Source organism: Poecile atricapillus, chromosome 1 (genome assembly GCF_030490865.1).
Source record: "Poecile atricapillus isolate bPoeAtr1 chromosome 1, bPoeAtr1.hap1, whole genome shotgun sequence".
Lineage (NCBI taxonomy): Eukaryota > Metazoa > Chordata > Aves > Passeriformes > Paridae > Poecile > Poecile atricapillus.
The window spans coordinates 178711179-178719249 of record NC_081249.1 but is presented as its reverse complement, the minus strand read 5'-3'; the positions used below and the strand labels follow the sequence as shown (position 1 = coordinate 178719249).

The following is an 8071-nucleotide window of genomic DNA, read 5'->3' as shown; positions in this document are numbered from 1 at the left end:
GCTGTGCCAGAGTTCACAGCTGAGGATCTTGAGAGTGGGGTCAGAGGAGGAAAAATGACATTTTAATGCCCTCAGGGCCAGAGTCACAAGGCCTGGAAGGTTACACACGAATGGTTTGTCTCATAGTAACACCCAAAAGCACTGCTGGAGTCGCAGGACCCTGGGAACACTTGGCACTAAAAGTGGCTTTGAGGTCACTGTCAGCGTGATCATGTGTGAAATCCTCGCTTTGCTGCCCCTGGTGTGAGAATTTCCATTGATTTCAGCAGGGTTAAAAATTCACCTGCTCTCTGGGGTTCATCCTTTCCCCTCCCACACATTTATTATTGTCAATTGATCCCAATGCACTGGATGTATTTCTGGCTCAAACCTGCTGTGACTGTTGCTCACAGTGAATCATAAGAGATATTAAATGTATTAGCCAGCCCTTGTGGTACACTCTGTTCCAGGAAAGCATGGTAGCAATGCTCATCATCCCATCCTCGATGGAAGCACCGAGGGAAATATCTCCCAGCATGAGACCTGCCCTGGAAATACTCACATAAAGCCAGGTATGACTTCAATGCTGTGAAAAAAGAGGTTCACATTATTTTTAATAGAATTTAAAAGTTTAATAGAAAGACAATTAGGAGATAAAAATAAAGTAAAATATACAGATATGGCCGAGTGTCTCTGCATTCACCTTACTAACAAAGGATTGTCCCTTAAAAACAGAACCCTGCTGCATATCCATAAATTCTCATACATATTCAGACATTCTTCTTAGGATTTTTGGGGTTCTTCTGTTTAGTTTTCTCTTGCCCCCCTTCCCAATAGATCAATCTTGGTGTCACTGGGTTTTATGTCCTTTGATAACAGAAATATAATAAATTCCTCCCCCAGAGCTCTGGTCACTGCTGTCTTCATCTGGACAAGAAAATCTAAGGATGGAGGGGGGTCTCTAACTATCTTTTTCAGTCTTTGGGTTATACAAACAAAAGTAGTTTTTGTTTTAATACTATGCCATAGCTCAACATATATGTATATTATACTACTATTTTTAAGTTTCATCAATAACAGAAATAGAAGAAACTATATTAATACAATGAAGTTTTCTAACCTTATACATCTAACATTCATTTTAACATTTGCAAAAAGCCAACAATATCATATGTATCTGTTGGAGTCTGGAATACAGAGTGTGTGCCCTTGTTTCTGATACTTAGTTATAAAATCTAGAAAAACACTGAATTTCATATAATATGAAATTCATGAGCATGTTTTCATGGTGATACATGAGAACAAATGTTAAAGTTAGATAGAAAAAGCTAAAACTGTAAGTGTGTAAATTAAAAAGTTTTTTTAAATCACTGGGTAAAAAAGTTAGTTTAAAGAACAAGAGACAAGAGATAAAAGATTTAAGGTGTTGTCCCTTGTCCCTTCTTCTTTCTTCTTCATGTTCTTCTCCTGGAGGTTTTTGGGTGAGTGATTGAATAGAGAATGCCACAGTGCATCACAGAGGTGATGGGTCATTGAGTCATTAAGAAATATAATATAGGTATCTGTTGTTAATTGAGTAAAAATAAGTATAAAAATAAAAGAACTGCGTAGTTAAGGGCCATTTTGTGCATCAGACATGAAGTGAGCCACAAGGCCTTGTTTGTACCATCAGAAGAAAGAAATGTCCCAGATTGCAAAGATCAACCTTGTGTAACCAGCCTGGACAGACCTGTTGTGTTTTGTGATCACCTGTTAATAAACACCAGAAACAAGATTTTAACGAACTTGGGAGTTTTCTTCGAATCATAAGAACTGAAATAAGCAGGGCTCCCCACGAGGGAGGATCCCAAAAGAATTCAGTCCAAAAGAAGCTGAGAAACCCAAGAATAAAAAGAAAAATACAGAAGAGATGCAGCAGAAACAGAGAAACAGAAAAAAAGACTTTTTAGAGAAAAGTTACAGTATCTCTAACAAATAGCCCCTGACTGAGAAGACCTTTAAACCTGCAGGAATCTGCCGAGATGAAGACGTTGCAGTCTGTGTCAGGTGTCACCTGATAGCAGGTGGGTGACCCTGGACCATCTGACACTGTCACACTGCCCCAGGGAACATTCTCGCGACTCCTGGTTTGGGATGTAGAGCCCTTTGCTGCCTGTGGCTGCAGTTTGTCACCGTGCAGGAGGGCTCTGCAGCCAAAGCCACCCTGCTGTCATCTGTCCTGAGCTGCTGCATGGTCAGCTGCTGGCTGGGACCACATTCCAGCTATAAATATTTCACTTCTTACATGGAAGCGCTTCCATCAGAAGCCTCCAGCTCCCACAGGACTCTCCAGTTTTGCTCTTTGATGAATATTCCAGCTGCTTTGTTCTGCCTCTTGTGCCAGTTTAGTCACTTCTCTTCCAGTGTTAAAAGGTCCCCTCTTTTATGTCATAGCTGGAAATGGGTTGAGCTGTAGTTTTGGGAGGGACTGAAGGCCAGGTTCCTTCAGCCAGGCCAGTGGGGCAGGCAGGAGATCTCCTTTCTATAGTGGAGTTCTCCTTTTATAGTGGAAATTCTATTTTAGCAAGCAGTGAGGAGCCTGGCAAGGAAAGTCAGGAGAGGTGAGCTCCTTCCAGTTAAACTTATTTAACTTTCACATTTTCGAAGATCCTATGGGCTGAATTGAGGCAGTCTGTGCTCATATGGTACAGAGGGATCAAAAAGGAAAAAAAAAGGGAAAAAAACCCCAAAACCAAAAAAATAAACAAACAAAAAACACACACAAAAAAAAAAAAAATAGAGAGAGAAAGAACAAGCATCAGATGTGGAAAATCCTCCTGTGGCAGAAAATCTGACACCTGACTGTGGTGGAAAACTTCCAAGGACTCGGATTATGGAAAAGGCCACTTGAGGAGATTTCCTCCCTGTTTCTCTGCAGAGGCAAACAATCATCTCACCATGAAGCAAACCTTTTGCTTCCCATCAACTTTCATTCACTTCCATCCATGTACAGTCCCAGAATTTCTCATTTATATAATTAATCATGACACACAAGACTATTTCCAACACCTCCTGTCTGAGTGCCAGGGATGGGGACATGTGTGGCCACTCAGAGGATGAGTTCCTCCTGCTTCTGACCCATGGGCTGGCATAAATGAAATAACCAAAACCTTTTGGAGTATTTTCCCTTCTTTAGAGGGTTAAATCATACCCCAAAGTATCCCAAAGGCTTCCAAGGAAAGGCTGGTTATTTATTTAAATCCCAGGTCACAGTAACCCTCTCCCTCCAGGGCAATATATGAGTTAGAAGTTTTCAGTCATGTAAATCATGTTTGTACAGTAGGGTGGATCTGCAAAGCAGTGTTGTCTTTAATGATCATCTCCCTGCTCCCCAAAGAGGTGCTTGCTCTGGAAAACAGGTACCTGCCCTCTCAGATTGGCTCAGAACAGGTGTGGAATTTCGGGTGGGTGAGGGAGGAGCACGCATTCGGTGTCACTCTCACTGCATCTGATTTCACGCCCTGATCTGAGGGTTTGTTTGTGCCACAGCTCTTTTATCTCTGGGTTGTTACCTGGGATTTGTGTTTCATGAGGGAGGTTCTGGTAACACATCCAGAGCTGGTGGCAGTGCTGCCATGAGCAGCAGTGACAGGTTGAGTGAAGTGAACATCCTTATCCAGGCCATTGTGCCTCTCTCTCTTTTCACACTGATTCTAAGGCAGCAGGTCTGGATGGGGAGAGGATAAAACTGAAATGAAATTGTGTATTCCCACCCCATCCTGGCCTGGATGGGCAGCCAGGATCATAGGTCATGTCTTGGGGAGGTAAAGCACAGCCAGACAAGGTGGATACGGTGCAGTCAGAGCTCTGTGGGCAGAGAAAACCCTGAGCAGAGGGTTTATTTGTCCATCACTTTCTGTTCAGGTCCTCAAGAAAATGGAAAGAAGATTGGACCTTTCAGTGCCTCACACCTGAGCCAGACCCCAGTAAGAGTCACCCAGCAAAAGGTTCTGCCCTTTCTGCTACCTTTTCTATGCTTTCTATGATTAATTTCTGCTCAAAGTGAGAGGCACAACTTCTCTTGCTCGAGGAGAGCCCTTCCTCTCCTCATGGGCACTGCTGGGTCCAGCTCTGGGGTCCTCAGTGCAGGAAGGACACGGAGATCTTGGAGTGAGTCCACCAAGGAGGACCAAAGGGATGGAGCAAATCTCCCACAAGAAAAGGCTGAGAGAATTGGGATTGTTCAGCCTGGAGAAGGGAAGGCTCCAGGGAGAGCTCAGAGCCCCTTGCAGGGCCTAAAGGGGCTCCAGGAGAGCTGGAGAGGGACTGGGGACAAGAGCCTGAGATGACAGGACAAGGAGGAATGGCTCCCAGTGCCAGAGGGCAGGGATGGATGGGACATTGGGAAGGAATTCCTGGCTGGGAGGGTGGGCAGGCCCTGGCACAGGTACCCAGAGAAGCTGTGGCTGCCCCTGGATCCCTGGAAGTGTCCAAGGCCAGGCTGGATGGGGCTTGGAGCAGCCTGGGACAGGGGAAGGTGTTCCTGCCCTGGTGGGGGGTTGGAATGAGATGGGCTTTATGGTCTCCTCTAAGCTCCACCATCCTCAAATTCTAGGATTGCTACTAGTCTTGTGATTTTTGTTTTAAATTTGCCATCAATTCCATATGCTTCCCTTCTATTCTTTCTCAAGGCCTAGGCAAAGCCAGCCAAGAATCCACATTTTGCAACTGTTGTAACTTTTGTAACTGTTTTGGATGCTGGAAAAGCAATACCCCAGGAAAGAGGCCAAAGCTAGCAAAAATGTGTCAGGTTTCAGGGCTGCTGATAAGATGGGGGAAGGATCTCTCTCCCCAGCAGCCAAATAATAAATGACAGTTGAAATCAAGCAGCAATTTCTATTTTTATCCATCTTTTCTCTTTGCTTTACCTTGCTTTCACCAAATCTTTTTGTAGAAAGAAAGGAAGGACCTACTGCAAGTACTGTCTGGGGAAAGGCAGGGATCTGGGCTTTTTTCCATGGATCCTCTGACAGTTACACAAGGAATGTGCAAACACATTATCCCTCCTCTTTTATTGGTCACTTCATGGCAAACACAGGTGCAAGAGACCTTTGAAAATTAATTTTCTCCTCTTTTTCTTAGTCTGCTCAAGCTGAGTTATTTCATCCAAACTAAACACTCTGCTTAGGGAAAACATCCCTCTGCCTGGTGACTTTCTCCAAGGGCCTCCCCTTCCTTCACACCCAGCTTTTCCTCTCTATGTGGCCTGTGGATGCTTCAGCCCATGGATGTACTGGGGAACAAAAATCATCTCTGTGCCTCTTTGTCAACAAAACTCTCCCCACACATCTCTGCTGCTCCTGGTTTTGGGGGTGGCCTCATCCTCTGACAAGAAGTTCACCCCCTCTGGGGTTTGAAAGGGTTTGGAAATGTTTTGCTCAGAGCAGACAGGAGAAGCTCCTTGTTACCACCAGGTGCCTGCTATGAATCAGTTGATGGCACTCGAGTGGAAAGATGCTTTGGCTTGAGGTGGATCCATTAGTGAGCTTCTCTGAGGGTTTGATTCAGTCAAGGAAGCAGGACCCTCTCCAGGAGCTTCTATGGGCTCTTGCTCTGTTTTATTTTACTCAGCTGTTGGTACCTAAGGCTCCTCTGGCACCCTGAAGAGAGAAGAACAGAATCCTGGAATTACAGAATCATAGAACCACAGATTCACAGAACCACAGAATGGTTTGGGCTGGAAGGGACTTTAAAAACCACCTCATTCCAACCTCCTGCCGTGGGCAGGGACACCTTCCACTATCCCAGCTTGCTCCAAGCCCCGTCCAACCTGGTCTGGAACACTTCCAGGGATGGGAAGATGACTTGGGGGTCTTTTTTTTTGCCTTCATCCCAGCTTGCTGTGGGTTTCCCTCCACCCTCACTGCAAAAGTCAGAGCTGGCCCTTTGCAGCCATCCCCCATCCAGTGCCTTGGAGGCACGAAACTGCTGGAGAAAGGATTGCCCCACAAGCACCCAGCCCTCTCCCCTGCTGGAGACAGGATTGCCCCACAAGCACCCAGCCCTCTCCCCTGCTGGAGGAAGGATTGCCCCACAAGCACCCAGCCCTCTCCCCTGCTGGAGACAGGATTGCCCCACAAGCACCCAGCCCTCTCCCCTGCTGGAGGAGGGATTGCCCCACAAGCACCCAGCCCTCTCCCCTGCTGGAGGAGGGATTGCCCCACAAGCACCCAGCCCTCTCCCCTGCTGGAGAAAGGATTGCCCCACAAGCACCCAGCCCTCTCCCCTGCTGGAGGAGGGATTGCCCCACAAGCACCCAGCCCTCTCCCCTGCTGGAGGAGGGATTGCCCCACAAGCACCCAGCCCTCTCCCCTGCTGGAGGAGGGATTGTCCCACAAGCACCCAGCCCTCTCCCCTGCTGGAGACAGGATTGCCCCACAAGCACCCAGCCCTCTCCCTGCCTCTGCTCCTGGAGGAAGGAGAGCTCCCCTGGGAGCTGGCAGGAACCAAGCTGGTCCTTGGAGCCAGGGAGCACAGGGAAGTGCAAAGAGCAAACACAACCACCCTGAAAACAAACCCCTTGATGCTGCAGAGCAGCACAGATCACCCAAACCATTTCCATACAGCCCCCTCCTCCTTAACCCCACTGCAACCCACCACAACTAAAAAGACGTCTCAAGGGACTAAATTCTGGAAATTCAGCTTCTTTCTGGCTCAATTTCAGCCTGGATTCACTGTTCTTTAAGATCTAAAATAACTTTGTGTCAGATTTGATTTGTACAGGTGAGGCTTATTTATTTCAGATCATTCTTTCCCCCTTTTTTGGCAACAACATAGCTGATGATCCAGATATACCTGCTCAAATTATATCTAGAATGCTCAAGAGGCTTTAATAGCTCTTAATAAATATGATTATGTATGATTTAAAGGCTTTAACCAAGACAGAGAATCACTGGCCTGGGTGTGGTGCCAAACAGAGAAGTGCAACCATGTCTGCTCCCCAAAATGTGCAAACTCCAAGGAGAAACTAAAAAAAAAATCAAGAAAAAGGAAATGTTTAAACATACTGGCAGAGAGTAAAGTGAAACACTGAATGATCAAATGGTCTGTGGGAGGGCACATGGGGCTCTGACTGCGTCTGGATGCAAATCCAGATCAGGAGGTATCCCCAAGCCAAATAACAGCTGCTCCCTCTCTCACATCTGTCTTCAGAGCCCCTCTTAGAGAAGGATCAGGGAAAAATGATCGTGGTGAAAGCACCACTGCAAGAAAGGGCTGAGGGAAAATGCTCGTGTTTCCTGCAGCCCTGCTCCTGCCCTGTGCTCTCCCCTCTTGGCAGGAGGAGAACATTAAAGCTGGGGAGGCAGGAGATGGATGCACAGCTCTTCCAGCCAGCTCAGGCTGGAGGTTTGGTTGGTTTTGGTTGGAACTGTGTCCATGCTCCACAAAAAGCAAGCTCAGACATGTGTCAGTACAGCAGAGCTGGCTGCACTTCCATGGTAGATAAATAGTGATTGATAAAAAGCTGCCAACTGTTTAAATTACTGCCATAGGAGTCTGTTTTATTTTTGTTTGGTTTTTTTTTTTTTTTGTATTGGAGTTTGCTAGTTTTTCTGCAGCAAGAGCATCCCAAGCATTTGGAACCCATCTGCAGCAACTGAATATCCAACATTGCCCAAAAGGATGTGATGGAGGGATCAGAGATTTAAACTTCCTATCCCCTGTGGCTCCTTACAAGAATCATTAAAAGCAGCCTTTTCAAACTTATCCTGTGATGATGAGACACTGCTTTTTTTTCCCCATCCAATCTCTACATTTTCATTTCCAGATCTGCCCTTTGGCAGAAAGAACTGCTCATGGAAAGACAGTCCTGCATCACTGTTGGTAAAATGCTGATTTTTTTCATGCCATGCAGCTTCTATGAAGCAGGAAATATTACAGCCTTTAGAAATCCATATAGGAATTGTAATAGTAGGGCTAATTATAAAAAATGGTGACTTTTCTGGGCCTCACATACAAATCTGTGCTTTTTAGATGTGCTTTTTGTCTCTGCAGGAGTCTGACTCTTTAAATGAAAGAAAAGAAGTATACAAGCAATTAGAATCTGTCTTTT

At 45.8% G+C, this 8071-nt stretch overlaps 1 long non-coding RNA gene across 1 annotated transcript; it reads left to right on the top strand.

Moving 5' to 3' along the window:
* The first annotated feature begins 267 nt into the window (after positions 1–267).
* Positions 268–7725, top strand: LOC131574649 (uncharacterized). Its single transcript, XR_009276554.1, has 3 exons — positions 268–551; positions 3883–3944; positions 7559–7725. It is a non-coding gene; the product is annotated as an uncharacterized LOC131574649 (long non-coding RNA).
* The last annotated feature ends 346 nt before the right edge of the window (positions 7726–8071 follow it).